At 44.9% G+C, this 17,073-nt stretch overlaps 1 protein-coding gene across 1 annotated transcript in view; it reads left to right on the top strand.

Moving 5' to 3' along the window:
* Positions 1-17,073, top strand: part of DNAH11 (dynein axonemal heavy chain 11) — a 3,435,931-nt gene that overhangs the window by 2,944,144 nt on the left and 474,714 nt on the right. The window lies entirely within an intron of this gene.

The following is a 17,073-nucleotide window of genomic DNA, read 5'->3' as shown; positions in this document are numbered from 1 at the left end:
TATATATATATATATATATATATATATATATATATATATATATATATATATATATATATGTCAAGCTCTGAGGTTCACCACACACTTAGGAATCACTCGAACAGCTGTGAAGGTTCACCTCTAAACCTTTAATTCATGGTATGGGCGGCGTATAGCATGCAGGAAAGCAGTCAGTTCGTCTCGCCTTACGCGTTTCGAATTTCTTCTTCATCAGAGGTTTTGACGAAAGAATGCATGCCTCTCTCCCATAGCGCTGTTACTGGCAATGACACGCCCCTCGATGGTTACGTTGTCTGTGGCATTATGGGAGATAAAGTTCTTTTGTACCGTAGATGGTGCACTGTTGTGACTGCAGTTTAAAATTTAAAGCTCTGTATGGGCCCCCACATGCAACGCCGTCCTCAATCCATCACAGATGCCCCGCAATGAGGTGAGTATATCACGTACCTCACGGCCCCCAGTGTTCATGGGATGGTGCATTCCTTACGGCTGGGCTGCCGCAAATATATCAAGCTCTGAGGTTCACCACACACTTAGGAATCACTCGAACAGCTGTGAAGGTTCACCTCTAAACCTTTAATTCATGGTATGGGCGGCGTATAGCATGCAGGAAAGCAGTCAGTTCGTCTCGCCTTACGCGTTTCGAATTTCTTCTTCATCAGAGGTTTTGACGAAAGAATGCATGCCTCTCTCCCATAGCGCTGTTACTGGCAATGACACGCCCCTCGATGGTTACGTTGTCTGTGGCATTATGGGAGATAAAGTTCTTTTGTACCGTAGATGGTGCACTGTTGTGACTGCAGTTTAAAATTTAAAGCTCTGTATGGGCCCCCACATGCAACGCCGTCCTCAATCCATCACAGATGCCCCGCAATGAGGTGAGTATATCACGTACCTCACGGCCCCCAGTGTTCATGGGATGGTGCATTCCTTACGGCTGGGCTGCCGCAAATATATCAAGCTCTGAGGTTCACCACACACTTAGGAATCACTCGAACAGCTGTGAAGGTTCACCTCTAAACCTTTAATTCATGGTATGGGCGGCGTATAGCATGCAGGAAAGCAGTCAGTTTGTCTCGCCTTACGCGTTTCGAATTTCTTCTTCATCAGAGGTTTTGACGAAAGAATGCATGCCTCTCTCCCATAGCGCTGTTACTGGCAATGACACGCCCCTCGATGGTTACGTTGTCTGTGGCATTATGGGAGATAAAGTTCTTTTGTACCGTAGATGGTGCACTGTTGTGACTGCAGTTTAAAATTTAAAGCTCTGTATGGGCCCCCACATGCAACGCCGTCCTCAATCCATCACAGATGCCCCGCAATGAGGTGAGTATATCACGTACCTCACGGCCCCCAGTGTTCATGGGATGGTGCATTCCTTACGGCTGGGCTGCCGCAAATATATCAAGCTCTGAGGTTCACCACACACTTAGGAATCACTCGAATAGCTGTGAAGGTTCACCTCTAAACCTTTAATTCATGGTATGGGCGGCGTATAGCATGCAGGAAAGCAGTCAGTTCGTCTCGCCTTACGCGTTTCGAATTTCTTCTTCATCAGAGGTTTTGACGAAAGAATGCATGCCTCTCTCCCATAGCGCTGTTACTGGCAATGACACGCCCCTCGATGGTTACGTTGTCTGTGGCATTATGGGAGATAAAGTTCTTTTGTACCGTAGATGGTGCACTGTTGTGACTGCAGTTTAAAATTTAAAGCTCTGTATGGGCCCCCACATGCAACGCCGTCCTCAATCCATCACAGATGCCCCGCAATGAGGTGAGTATATCACGTACCTCACGGCCCCCAGTGTTCATGGGATGGTGCATTCCTTACGGCTGGGCTGCCGCAAATATATCAAGCTCTGAGGTTCACCACACACTTAGGAATCACTCGAACAGCTGTGAAGGTTCACCTCTAAACCTTTAATTCATGGTATGGGCGGCGTATAGCATGCAGGAAAGCAGTCAGTTCGTCTCGCCTTACGCGTTTCGAATTTCTTCTTCATCAGAGGTTTTGACGAAAGAATGCATGCCTCTCTCCCATAGCGCTGTTACTGGCAATGACACGCCCCTCGATGGTTACGTTGTCTGTGGCATTATGGGAGATAAAGTTCTTTTGTACCGTAGATGGTGCACTGTTGTGACTGCAGTTTAAAATTTAAAGCTCTGTATGGGCCCCCACATGCAACGCCGTCCTCAATCCATCACAGATGCCCCGCAATGAGGTGAGTATATCACGTACCTCACGGCCCCCAGTGTTCATGGGGTGGTGCATTCCTTACGGCTGGGCTGCCGCAAATATATCAAGCTCTGAGGTTCACCACACACTTAGGAATCACTCGAACAGCTGTGAAGGTTCACCTCTAAACCTTTAATTCATGGTATGGGCGGCGTATAGCATGCAGGAAAGCAGTCAGTTCGTCTCGCCTTACGCGTTTCGAATTTCTTCTTCATCAGAGGTTTTGACGAAAGAATGCATGCCTCTCTCCCATAGCGCTGTTACTGGCAATGACACGCCCCTCGATGGTTACGTTGTCTGTGGCATTATGGGAGATAAAGTTCTTTTGTACCGTAGATGGTGCACTGTTGTGACTGCAGTTTAAAATTTAAAGCTCTGTATGGGCCCCCACATGCAACGCCGTCCTCAATCCATCACAGATGCCCCGCAATGAGGTGAGTATATCACGTACCTCACGGCCCCCAGTGTTCATGGGATGGTGCATTCCTTACGGCTGGGCTGCCGCAAATATATCAAGCTCTGAGGTTCACCACACACTTAGGAATCACTCGAACAGCTGTGAAGGTTCACCTCTGAACCTCAGAGCTTGATATATTTGCGGCAGCCCAGCCGTAAGGAATGCACCATCCCATGAACACTGGGGGCCGTGAGGTACGTGATATACTCACCTCATTGCGGGGCATCTGTGATGGATTGAGGACGGCGTTGCATGTGGGGGCCCATACAGAGCTTTAAATTTTAAACTGCAGTCACAACAGTGCACCATCTACGGTACAAAAGAACTTTATCTCCCATAATGCCACAGACAACGTAACCATCGAGGGGCGTGTCATTGCCAGCGCTATGATAGTGCAACTTTTTGGCAAATAATAAGATCCCCTTTTTTAACAGATAGTGAGGACCTACCATCCATCAATGTTGCAATTAGCGACAGTGAATGGGTGAACTATTTTTCTAAAGTGTTTAGTAATGGGAATGCACAGGGTATGGAGCATATAGATGCCCTGACTGAGGTTATTTACCCAATAAATTTGCATTTCTCACACGAAGAGGTACAAAAAGCACTGAAATCCTCGAAAATAGGCAAAGCCCCAGGCCCAGACGGGGTCCCAGTGGATATTTTTAAACATGTAGTAGATCTTTGGTCCCCGTTGCTGACTAACGTTCTAAATGCCACCATAGATGAGGGCCTAATAGAAACCTGGAAAACTTCGATATTGGTCCCTATATATAAAAAAAGGGTACAGGAACAGCCCATATTGTTACAGACCAATTTCACTCCTGGACTCGCTCGGGAAGATGGCAGGTCGGATTCTTCTCGACCGACTCCAGGAGTGGACAACCACACAAAACATTATTTTGGACATTCAATATGGGTTCCGCAAAGGGCTAGGTACAGTAGATCAGGCACTAAACCTGTCTTCATTAGCAGGAAAATATGTGGAGGCCAAGGGGACAGCACTGCACATGGTGTACGTTGACCTATCCGCAGCGTTCGACTGCGAAGTGCACTCGAAGCTCTGGAAAATTATCTTAATAATGGGTGTCGACCCTCCGGTTGTGGATTTCCTTCGGGAATTATATACTGGTACAACTGGAAGAGTAAGATTCGGGACCAAAGGACAGCTCACGGAAAGCTTTAGGGTGGAAAAGGGGGTCAGACAGGGGTGTGTGCTGGCCCCCTTTTATTCACCCTGTATACAAACGGGCTAGAGGCCGCCATGCTAGAAGGAAGTACAGATCTCCCCTTAATTGGTCGTCGGCAGATACCGGCCCTGTTATATGCCGATGACGCAGTCATTCTAGCAAGAAATCCTGTTGAGCTGCAGCAAGCAGTAGATAGATACTGTGCTTTTATGTCGAGTCTAAACCTGACCCTCAACGTAAAAAAAACATATACTATGCATGCAGGGAAGAAATCTACAAAAACAAGAAGTTTGTATGTAAAAGGCGAGGCATTGGACAGGACAGTTGCATATCCATATTTGGGAATTGTAATCGATTAAAGATTTAAATGGAAGGCAGCGATTAATGCAAGGAAACTGGCTTTTCTAAGAGCAACAACAGCATTAAAATCGTTTGCACAAAGATCGGGACAGCGACCACCAACAGAACTATTAAAAATATACAACGCAAAATGTGTCAGCACTGCCACCTACGGAGCTGGGATATGGGGTTTTGTGAACGTGGAAGAACTACAAATAATAGAAAACTCTTTTGTTAGATACCTATTAGGAGTACCAAAGAGCTCTTCCACATATGCCTGCCACCTAGAACTGGGCATAGACTATATATCAGACACCATAAAAATTCAACCAGTAATGTTGTGGCGTCGAATTTGGGTAACTGATCAATGCCACCTAACAAGGTCAATTATACAAGACATCCAGCTACTTGATCATTGTGAAAAAATAAAATGGTTAGAATATGTCAAAGCTTTACTAACTGATCTAGGACTTGAAAATTTCTTTTCCGAACCCTTAACAATAATCACGATCTCTAAGGCGGATTTAAAAAAAGCATGCCTAGCACATTTGGGCCAGGTACGCTGTTAAAAGAGATAGTGAAACCGTCTGTTTAACAGGGCCTATTAGCTCAGACCGTGCTTTCTATTGAACCCTATTTGTTGCACAGTCTAACCCAATTTGAAAAACTATTGCTGACACGATTTCGATTTAACATGTTCCATTTAATGGTCTCTTTTCCCTGCCATAATGATTGGTCATCAAAATCAATCCCATGTCCGTGTGACTCTGTCTCCACACAATCGACCATACATACAATTCATTTTTGTACATTTTATACAATACTGCGAATCCGCTGGATATTGCTCATATTGAAATACTGGGGCCTGCGCCAATGTCGCCCTGCATTTTTGGCGCTCCAGTACCTGGAAAACGAAGCTATTGCAAAAATGATCGCTCGTTTTCTCAAATTCTGTATTTGCCATCGTACAAATTTGTAATAAAGATGGGCCATCCTTTCTGCACAACAGAGGGCTGATGAATCTACTGTAATGAATTTATGTTGTGGTTATAACTGAACGTACTGTATTTTTTGAACTGTGATTTTTACAAAAACTGTTTTTACTGTATAATCACATTTTAGCTGATCCCTTTTTAACTGAGATATTTGTACAAAATATATATTTTTATGAACTTTTATGGTATTTCTACAATTATGGAAAACCGAATAAAGTTGGTTTGATTTGATTTGATTTGACTCCCCTGGCAATCACCTTATCTATTGGGAGAGTGGTCTACAGTATTGCAAGCCAAAGTTTCCTATGCCTGGTGCAACCTGTGTGTTGGTGGTCCCCCAGTGCTACAGGTCCTTTTTACTGGAGCTGGCTCATGATGTTCCCCTGGCAGGTCATCTAAGGCAAGATAAGCCCTTTAAAAGACTTGTCATCCACTTCTACTGGTCCCGGATGAGGAGATCCTCAGATGCATTCTGCAGGTCAAGCCCTACCTGTCGGGCTAGTGCTAAGTCAGGAGGGAAGCAAAAGAGTCCCCTACAGCAATTTCCTGTCATTGCCACTCCCATTGAAATGGTGGTCATCAACATTGTTGGGCATCTAGGTGCCAAGACAGCCCTAGGCAACAGGTTGATCCTGGTCTTGGTGGACCATGCTAACCAGTACTGAGACTATTTGGCTGAGGAAAGGATCTGCACCCGTAAGGAAAACAACCTTTACAATGTGGTCATTAACACTCAATACCTGTCCCACGCAAATCTGTACCTCGCATATGCCTTTATTACGCAAGCCTGTACAATGACAATGTAAGCATTTCATAGGTAAGTGTAGAGCCGATATCTATATATACATCTATGTATATGTATATATATATATATTTATATATATATTCAAGCTCGATCCCTCCCGGTCCCGGGTGGGAAATAAAGACTGCACACACGGGAATCTTCAATTCAAAAAAGCAACTTTACTCGCACAGACGCGTTTAGGAAGCCACGCTTCCTTCCTCAATGTTGTTACTTCGCAACGCGCGCCAGAGCGCCATTTTATTTCAAATGCAGACACAGGTTTAGTATGGGACATAGAGAGGGGACAGGCACGCGAGCGCCATGTTGCTAGTACATGTAAATAAACAAGAACATAGCATTAGATTGATATTATCACCACAATGTTTCTATGGCAGTTTTAAAGTTAGAGCGAACATTTATAAATTGAAAAACGTTCTTCTCAATATGATGTCGCCGTGAATCGGCATTTAACCTCTCTTATGTTATTACGCAAAGGTAGGGGATGAGATCTCGCCGTGGATCGGCCTATGGCAACCACCCAGGTTGCCTATTCGGTCCCCAGAGCCCAATGCACTGAAATGTCCCAAAGACACCCTGTGTTGTTCTTTGCACAAAAAAAGTTACATTATACTATATAGTTAACAAAAAATCCTACAAAATCCGATCTCAAAGAATACACATTGGTCAATCATTACATTCATTTGGTAGATTAATCTGATCAATCTATCCAATACTAAAGCATCATCATTTACGGTAGGAAGATCATAGCGAATAACAGAATCATTTTGGGTTTTCCTTTGTATTCATATATGTATGTTAACCTATTCAAGATTGGTCGCTACACTCTACTACTGATTCATTGTCATTCAACTGCCTACATGTACTAGCAACATGGCGCTCGCGTGCCTGTCCTCTCTCTATGTCCCATACTAAACCTGTGTGTGCATTTGAAATAAAATGGCGCTCTGGCGCGCGTTGCGAAGTAACAACATTGAGGAAGGAAGCGTGGCTTCCGAAACGCATCTGTGCGAGTAAAGTTGCTTTTTTGAATTGAAGATTCCCGTGTGTGCAGTCTTTATTTCCCACCCGGGACCGGGAGGGATCGAGCTTGAATATAGAGAGCGCGAGGCTCTGACGCGCTTGGACTGCACCCGCCGAAAAGAGTGCCTCGTACCTTGGGGCAGAGAGCGAGGATTTGATTTACGCAGAGCACCGCCACCACCCGTGGGGAAAAATCCTAAGAGGAGCGCATAATCGGAAGTTCTCGGAACCGGATTACGGACAGAGAGTACTCGGCGAGACCCGACAGAAACAGGGTAAGCCGAGATATATACTGCTCGTATTTGTCGATTGAACTTTGAACTGGGCTCCACGAAAACGGGCGGTTGGTCTTGGCGAGGGAATCGAGACTAACATCAATACACAGCAACAAGGGCAACCCGGGAGTGGGGGGCCCGACGGCAAATTAAACTATGTTTAATATCTCGCAACGTCGCGATTTGGCGACTGGAATGTTTAAAAACAAGAATCCTGATGTCACCACCCCAGCCGTGGTAAAACCAACTGAAGCTCCCAGCATATTAGTCACGCAATATGGGAAACTCGAGAAACTGTATGAGCGTGAGCTCCGCAAGTGGTGGGAAGGCACATCACTTCAGGGGTACATAGAAGTAAAAAGATTGCCAAGGGGTCTGCGGATATTTACAATCCCCGCCTACGAGAACCCGGACCCTCTGCTCCTGGAAACATGGGCAGCACACATCGCCAAATCTTGTGAAGGGATGCTGGAAATCTTGATACAATTCGCTTGGAGCGACAGGGACAAGGTCCTCCAGGAAATTGAAACCTTGGAGACGGAACTAGCACTCAATGAAGACAAGGAACTGCAGGAACAGCTGAGGGCCCAGATGAAGAAACGACTGGAAAAATACGAGGTGTAAATTCGCACACGAAAACAAGAAAAATTTGACAGAGACGAAAGGGACTACGCCATGGGGCGAGTCCTTACTTTCGCTAAAAAGTATGATCAAACGCGGAAGGATCTGATTAGCAAGAACAAAGCGGCTGGTGCGGCTGCACCAACGAATGTGGAAACATCTGAGTCTGAAGTTACAGAGGGAGAACAATCAGAAGATGAAACCAGACGTACCCCGAAACACACCGAGGATACCCCTTTTTAACAAGAGTTCCAACTGATCCGAATGAACTGGTTGAGGGGAGGGAAGAACAAACCCCCAGAAAACGGAGGAAAACCAGAAGAGGTGGTAGGAAAAGCAAGGGGAAGAGGGAAAGCGGTGACCACGGAGGCTCCAGCGCGCAAAGCGAGGGGCAAAAGGGGAGCGAGATGGTAGGATCTGAAGGACATACAGATCACCTTACAATCATCAACTTATCTGCAAGAACTCTTTCATCCGAAGAAGAATCAGTACTCAAACTGGGATTAACCTTCTGCCCTAACAACAATCTTGAGTACACTCAGACCAGAATCGATCTATTTCAGTTCATTAGAAGGCTCCGTCTACACAAGTACTTTAAAACTAAACCAACTACAGATGAAGCTAAAATGATCCGATCACATTTTAAAGACACAGATCTCCTAAAGGTCAGTGATTTGACATCCCTGGAACTGCTGGAAGAACTACGACATGAGAGTGCGGCAGTGGTGATGTCAACACAGACAGAAACCCTGACTCAGAGACTGAGGGCAGTCGAGGTAGAACAGGAGGCTCTGAATAGTGGTCTCAAACCTAAATCTAAGTTTGTACCTCCAACACAAACGGATATGATAGACACTTTTTCGGAACTGGTGATCAAGGATCTAAGTAATATGCGCATGCATAAAAAAGTATCTGGACGAAGGAACAACCTGACCGAAAAACAACGGGCGGCATGGAAAACACTGGCCGCGGATACTTCCATAGTCTGTAAACCCTCAGGCAAGGGTGGTAACGTTGTCATATTGTCACGGGAGGAGTACATCCAGGAAGCTATGCGTCAACTACAAGACGAGACCTGCTATGAACTAACCACCAAACAACGATACCAATCAAGTATTGATGAGTTACATGAATTACTCAAAAAATGGCATGATAAACAGATGCTTGAGACTGAAGAATATTTTTTTCTTAAAACAACACATCCAGTTACCCCCACCTTCTATTACTTGCCCAAAGTACATAAGAGGATGGACAAGCCATCGGTGCACCCTATTATTTCATCTATGGGTAGCCTCACTGAGAATCTCTCTAAATTCTTAGACCACTTTTTGTTTGAAATGGTTTTGGGACTTAAGTCATATATTTGTGACACTGCCGATTTCATTGAAAAAATCAAATCTATTGACTGGCACCCAGGGTATTGCCTACTGACACTTGATATCACCAGCCTCTACACGAGCATCGAGCATGCACAAGGATGAAGGCGATTGATTACTTTTTAGGAAAGAGATCTTTGAAATACGCCAAACACAATAGCATGCTGATGGACTTAATTGCATTCTGTCTCCAAAACAACATCTTTTTGTTTCAGGATGCTCTATTTAGACAGCTCTCCGCCACAGCCATGGGTTCCTGCTTCGCCCCCAGCTATGCAAATTTATTCGTCGGCTGGTGGGAGGAGCAGGAGGCCTGGGCCCCTTAGAAGGAGCAATGGTCTAACTCTATCGTTTCATGGTATCGTTACATAGACGATCTTTGCATAGTGTGGAATGGCTCGGTTGAGACAGCTCATCAATACATTGCAGTGCTGAATGAGAATGATTGTAACCTGATCTTCACTGGCCAGGCAAGCACAAGTGAGGCAGTGTACCTAGATTTAAAAGTGGAGGTGACAGATAATAAGATCAAAACCTACCTTTATAGAAAGCCCACGGCAGGAAATAGTACGCTACATGCGTCCAGCAATCACCCCCAAAAACTTATCAAAAGTATACCCTATGGCGAGCTATTAAAGTTGAAGCGCAATTGTTCAACCAATGAAGATTTTGAGCTTGCGGCAAAGGAGAGTAATGAGAGATTCGAGGCCAGGGGGTACAGTAAAAAATTGCTACAGAACACTCTTGAAAGGGTTAGGATACCATTGAGAAACACCCTATTCATAAAAAAGAGAAAACCCATGACTGACACAGGGAAATTCAGAATGATCACCCCCTACTCCCAAGATTGGCAACAACTCAGAACAATTCTGAAGAGACATTGGCACATTCTGAAAAGTGATAATATCATAGGGAGTGATGTGCCTGACAATCCCCTAATCACCTTCAAAAGGGCTCGGTCATTAAGGGATACTCTGGTACAGACCCACTTGTCACCCACTCCCACGAAAACAGGAAAGCTGAATGATGTGAAGGGCTTTTTCCCTTGTGGATGCTGCAAGGCCTGTGCCAGCAGTAAAAGGGTTTACACATATGAGATCACAGGTTGTAGACAGAAAAAGAAAATCAATCAGTTCCTAACCTGTACCACGCCATTTGCAGACTACTGCCTCAAATGCCCATGTGGGCTCAAGTACATAGGGAGTACCATCAACCCCGTAAAATTGCGTATCCTGGAGCATATGCGGGCTATAGTCAACAGAGACTTTACATATCCTGTCACGAGACACTTCTCTATTAAACATAACAGCGACAGAAGTCTCTTGCAATATTACTGCTTGGACGCAATTTCCGAAAATATCAGGGGAGGAGACAGGCTACAAAAACTCCGTAGACTGGAATCCCGACATATTCTACATTGCCAGACCAAGGCCCCTGGGGGATTAAATTATGGAGAGGAATTACCAGTACACTCAGGCAGTTGAATGACAATGAATCAGTAATAGAGTGTAGCGACCAATCTTGAATAAGTTAACATACATATATGAACACAAAGGAAAACCCAAAATGATTCTGTTATTCGCTATGATATTCCTACCGTAAATGATGATGCTTTAGTATTGGATAGATTGATCAGATTAATCTACCAAATGAATGTAATGATTGACCAATGTGTATTCTTTGAGATCGGATTTTGTAGGATTTTTTGTTAACTATATAGTATAATGTAACTTTTTTTGTGCAAAGAACAACACAGGGTGTCTTTGGGACATTTCAGTGCATTGGGCTCTTGGGACTGAATAGGCAACCTGGGTGGTTGCCATAGGCCGATCCACGGCGAGATCTCATCCCCTGCCTTTGCGTAATAACATAAGAGAGGTTAAATGCCGATTCATGGCAACATCATATTGAGAAGAACGTTTCTCAATTTATAAATGTTCGCTCTAACTTTAAAACTGCCATAGAAAAATTGTGGTGATAATATCAATCTAATGCTATGTTATTGTTTATTTACATGTACTAGCAACATGACGCTCGCGTGCCTGTCCTCTCTCTATGTCCCATACTAAACCTGTGTGTGCATTTGAAATAAAATGGCGCTGTGGCGTGCGTTGCGAAGTAACAACATTGAGGAAGGAAGCGTGGCTTCCGAAACGCGTCTGTGCGAGTAAAGTTGCTTTTTTGAATTGAAGATTCCCGTGTATGCAGTCTTTATTTCCCACCCGGGACCGGGAGGGATCGAGCTTGAATATAGAGAGCGCGAGGCATTATCTCATTGGCGAAGCCCAATTCCAATTCTGTCATGATCTCATTCATTTTCTCGCTCTCACTTGAGTGTAAGAAGTGTGTTATGCTATTGCCGTCATCCTCCCTGATACCACATCTATCTATGTTGTTGGATCTACATAAGTGGAGATTGAAGTCACCCCCCAAACTGTTGTACTTGACTCGTTAGTGTACTGTGCTCGAAGATCTTGGAGAACTAAGGAAATCTCTGATAGAAGGTCGGTCAAGTCATCTGTATTCAAATTATTATAGAAATTCACTATAACATAAAAAATTTGTTTAGTTCTCTTTAGAACTATTAGCTGGTAATTCTCTGCCAGTTTTAAGGGGAGAATGTCCTCATTATGTAAAGTTTTTGCAATATAGGTAACTAGACCGCCCTTACTTCTTCCAGAGGAGGATTTTTTGGCTGCAGAGAAAAAAGTTTTGTACCCTGTTATATGTATGGGGTCAATAGCCCATGTCTCCTGAAGACAGATGATGTTACTTAGATTGACCTGATTCACGAAGTTGGGGTTTGTCAGTTTGGCCAGCTATATTCCAGTACGTAAAGTGAACTTGAGTAATAGCTGAATTGAAATTAGGTGGGATTTGTGTGTTCATTAAGTTTGCAATTAACCTAGGGGTAGCATGGGCTAGTAATGAGTTAGGCAGATCTGCTGATCTGCATTGCAGGGGATCCATAGAAGTACATTTGCCAGGAGTAGATATTATATTTTTATCCTCTGAATCTGGGGTTTTGTGTGTTATTGACTCCCCCTTGTTTAAGATATGCCCATCTATTCTTCTGGCTTGGTCATGAGGCAGTCAGTCATTAAAGTCCAGACCGAACAGTGCTGTAAATGTGTTATAGGTCGGAATGCTATAAGAATTAGCTGAGGCCGCAGCGACTTGGCGCCAGCGGACGTCTCTGTGTTCATAATGTGGCATTGTGGGCAGATATGGGTGAGTTATCGGGTAAGAGTGAATTTGGCCTTGATGCCATTGTGCGGGACAATTTGGGTAAGTAAATTTGAGATTTTGGTGAAAGAAAGGAGTTTTAGTTTCAGTCATCGGTTGTTGTTCATAAAAAGGAGTAACTGGGTTAGTTGCCGTGATTGATTGAGTAGTGATTAAATGCCTGTAAAAGTAACCCAGAGGTAGAAGAGTGGTGTTAAATTCCCAAGTAGAGGGAGGAGGGGCTCTGGCCAGAGTTTTTTCGGCCCATAACGGTTTTTTAAAGTTGACAAATATACAATCCCCCTCAAACTTTTTTTTCAGGGGACCTATCCATCCTACTCTCTGGGTGTGGATGATTTCTCCAGAGCATTCCATGGGGAAGTTACAATTAGCTGTCAACCAATGTAATGTCTTGTTTTTAATGAGGAGGAGGTCTCTTCTTGGTCGTGCCTAAGTTTTGGAATTTTAACCAGGACCAACACATAGGCCCCAGACTCAGGTGGTAAGCTAATGCATGGGGGTATCTGCCTTGAGTTGTAGGGAGGATCATGAGGCATCCGGGGCCTTTGGAAAATTGGCAGCGTGTCACTAATTTGATTTGGAGTTTTTCTACCACTTTGAGAAGTTGTATGAAGCTTCTCTACCTGCGTGTTTGTGAGTTGGGTATTCGTTTCAATTCTAGGAGTTGGGCTGTTGATTTGTACAGGTTTCGTTGTGGCAGATTCTTTGCTTAAGGGCTTTGTTGGTTTTGATTTTGTCGCAGCATCAGAGATTGGGGTGTCCTTTGATTTAGGTAAGGTAGGTTTACTAGTACTAGTCTTCGGGACAACATTAGTGTTTGAGGTGGCACTAGCAGCTTTTTTTGCTGTGAGCTAGGAATTCTTCTAGCTGTTTTTCAATGCGAGCAAGCCTAGATTCAATTGGCGACATGAAAATGCTTAATAGGTCGCCAAATCTTTCCACTAATTGGTCTGTTCCTATTATAGCATCGGATCTATCCATGCACACGGGAGGGGGATCATGAGTGTCTTTGCTTGGTATCTCTGTAGATGAATTTGGTCCGTTAGCGTTTAGATGGTAATTTGCGCCTTTCTTATATTGTCTTTTTGTTGGTTTGCGTTTTCTGGAAGCAGGGGGAATGCGTTTGGTCATTTGTTTACGTATGGCACCCTCTTTCCTATCTTTTGAGTGTTTGGCTTTCCACTACAATCTCTGGAGTACGATCTATATTTAGGTCAGGTGTCCTCTCTAATTCACTACTTATATCGAGGTCAGCGTCATTTAGTGGATTTGTAGCCTAAAGATTGACCTCGTTGGGTAGGGTATGAAGCTCGGTTCAGATTTCATGAGTCCGACCTGCATATAAGTCGCTATCTAGGTTTCTGGAGCAAACTGGTGTTGTTGCTAGCATAATACTCCCAAGAGAGGAACGTTTAGCCATTTCCAAATCTTGTGAGACTCTACGCTTAAGGAGTGAAATACTTAAATCAATGGCATTGTTAGTCCTTTTAATAAAACTGTCTATGGGTCCAATCACAGACCCCGCCCCCCGGCCGCAGTCTTGCTTCTACTGGCTCTGGTTGTCATAATGACAAATTTTTTTGCTATAATTTGAAACAAATGTCACTTAGAATCAGAGGCCAAAAAACAGTATGAGGTAAGGCTGATAGCCTGTTAATGTAGCACTAATGAAGTGGAAAAATATCACTGGGAACAAAGTCAGAGTCTCACGTACCGTGAGAAGAAGTTGTTAGGGGGGTGGACCCAACCCGACCTCTTCGTCCTCTGAGGACCTCAGAGGGCCCGCCCTTTGCCTGGGCTTCGCCCGGCATCCCGCAAGACGGAACAACAATCTTTCTAATAACTAGTGGGCAGGCAAGGGGGGGGGGGCTATCAGGGGGCGCTGACCGGATGTTGCCTGGCCACGCAGCAACTCCTGGGAAAGTGAGTCCCTGCCGCGCTCCTCCCCTGTTGCAGCCTCTCAGCCCCACCACATGCAGAGTTCACAGGCAGGCAGCGTCCCTTGGAGATGTCAGCCACACAAGGAGTGTCGTTAAGTTCAAAACACCGGCTCCGACACCGGCAAGAATTAAGGACCGAACACAGCGTCCCAGGGTCCCAGGTTTGTGCTCCGATACTAGCGCTCCTCCACACAGCTAAGGGTCACACTTTTCCGGCGAGAATTGTGGGACTTTTCACCTGTATGCCAGGCAGGGGGCGGGCTAGCAGGGGGCGCTGACCGGATGTTGCTTGGTCACGCAGGGACTCCTGGGAAAGTGAGTCCCTGCCGCGCTCCTCCATTGTTGCAGCCTCTCAACCCCACCACACGCAGAGTTCACAGGCAGGCAGCGTCCCTCGGAGATGTCAGCCACACAAGGAGTGTCGGTAAGTTCAAAACACCGGCTCCGACACCGGCAAGAATTAGGGACCGAACACAGCGTCGCAGGGTCCCTGGTTTGTGCTCCGATACTAGCGCTCCTCCACACAGCTAAGGGTCACACCAGGGGAGTCAACAGCTGCATGGACCTCAGCCTACTGCCATAGCCTCTTCAGAGTAGGGCACTCTTTCTGCGCTCTGCATAATTCCTCCCTGGTTGGAAATCCTTCCTTCTGCCAGTTGGTCAGTTTAGGTATGTTTCCCAGCAATGCCCTCACCTGTAGATTCTGGGGCGTTGCCCTCGGGCTTAGCCTTTTTCCAGATTGTGGGTGTTTCAGGAGTGGGATTCTGTGCCCCTAGCCCTTCCTATTTTTTGCAGGTACCTGGGTAATTCTTCTAGACTTCCAGTCCTCCTGACTACCCTCTCAGACGGCCGTGGACCGTGTGGCCAGGCACCCCTATTTCGCCAACACTAGCATCTTCAGGTGGGACCTGAGCACCAGCTCTTTCCAGATGGTGTTCTCTTGGGCATTGCCAAGCAGACAATCCACAGCCATGGATGGACTCACAGCTACCTTAAGGAACCAAAGACTACCCCCCACTTAAAGGGAACTAGAGCCACTGAGTGGTGACTCTCATGGTTGTTGGCTACAATAAGCTGGTTGAATGCATTTGGGACTCCATGATCTGAGGTTACCAGATGCCATCTGACAATTGTCATGCTGGCTCCAATGTCTCTCAGAGCCTCCACTCTCTGCCGATTGATAGTGTTTCACTGCCTTTATTTCTCCAGATTACTAGGCATGTGGGCCCTTGTCACCATCACTCTGTCACCCAGGGACACTAAGTTTAACCTCTTCACCACTGCCCACACTAACTGGAGAAATCTCCTCCCCAAGCAACACAGTTGCCAGTCCAGGTGTCTGATGCAAATGATGGGAACCATTTCTTCTTCCACTGAGGTGGGGATTGGAAGTCCTGACCCGTTGAATTCTTTTGGGGACCGTTGGAGAACTCCTTGTTTTATGTTTGTCTACCCCTCCATCTTTTGTTGGGTACCTCGTCCAACCTTGTGAAGCTCCCTGCCAGTTACCTTTTTGTAGACTCTGGTTCTGAGTGCCAATGGCCAGCATCCTCAGCAAGTTCCATGGGGTCAGTGAGCTTACTATCAATTGGGTGTTGGCGCAGACAACCACACTTTGCTGATGGATCAGCTTCAGGCATTAGGGGTCAAAGGAACACACTTAGCATCTTAAAAACCTTTCTCTCCCATGCGGAGTTCCACAGGGTTCCTCCATCAGTCCGACGCTCTACAACATTTGTCACCTCTCGGGCATCATTGATTAAATCATAAAGCTTTGATCTTCCTATGCAGATAGAAGTATTAGTAGCAGCAAATGATGGTCTCAGGTCTTAGAATTTATTTTTCCAAGTCTTCCATTTCTTTAAGTTCTTGTTTGCTTAGTCTTAATGCTTTCTCTATTTAGAGTGCTAACTAACCGCTGGAACATTTAGTCCCAGCACCACAAAACTGTGTAAGATAATTTATATAATCTGTAAAGATCTCTGGAATGTTTTTCACCTGTAAACCCCATAGTATAGTGTTGTTCTTAAGATGTTCTAAGAAGTGTTGCTTATATAAATATGCCCTAATTTGTTTTTTCTTTAGTCATTTCAATCTTTCTATATTATTTAGTGGCATTGTTGTCACTAAACAGAGAAGGGTTGTCTAATTATGTAGAAATTTGTTCCTCTATATAAGTAGGTGTGAAAGGTTCAAACATGCTAATATTCATAGGTATATCTGTGCATGTATGAGTCTCTATGTAGCTTAATAAGTATGAAAAAGATGCATAGCTAAAAAAAAACAATAGTTTCAAGTTTAGTAAATGCATTTCCATTTCTTTATACTAGTATATTTTAAATGACCCACACACCCATCAGGATGCTATCTAATGTGTTTGGAATTGGCTGTTCAGGGCATCAAGAACAAAGTGATGGATGGAATGCTCAAATTAATCTCAGCCCCTGGTGATTGCTTGTGGCTGCATTTGTTTTCACCCACCCTGCCACCTCAGTTTAGACCCATCCAAATGCAACTCAGCGTTGACCCTGCAATTCATGGGAACAGTCCAGCTAGAACTGCCAGGCCAGGTT

The sequence above is a fragment of the Lissotriton vulgaris genome, chromosome 10 (genome assembly GCF_964263255.1).
Source record: "Lissotriton vulgaris chromosome 10, aLisVul1.2, whole genome shotgun sequence".
In the NCBI taxonomy this organism is placed as follows: Eukaryota; Metazoa; Chordata; class Amphibia; order Caudata; family Salamandridae; genus Lissotriton; species Lissotriton vulgaris.
Note: the sequence above shows the minus strand (reverse complement) of the source record. Positions and strands in the feature narration are given on the sequence as shown.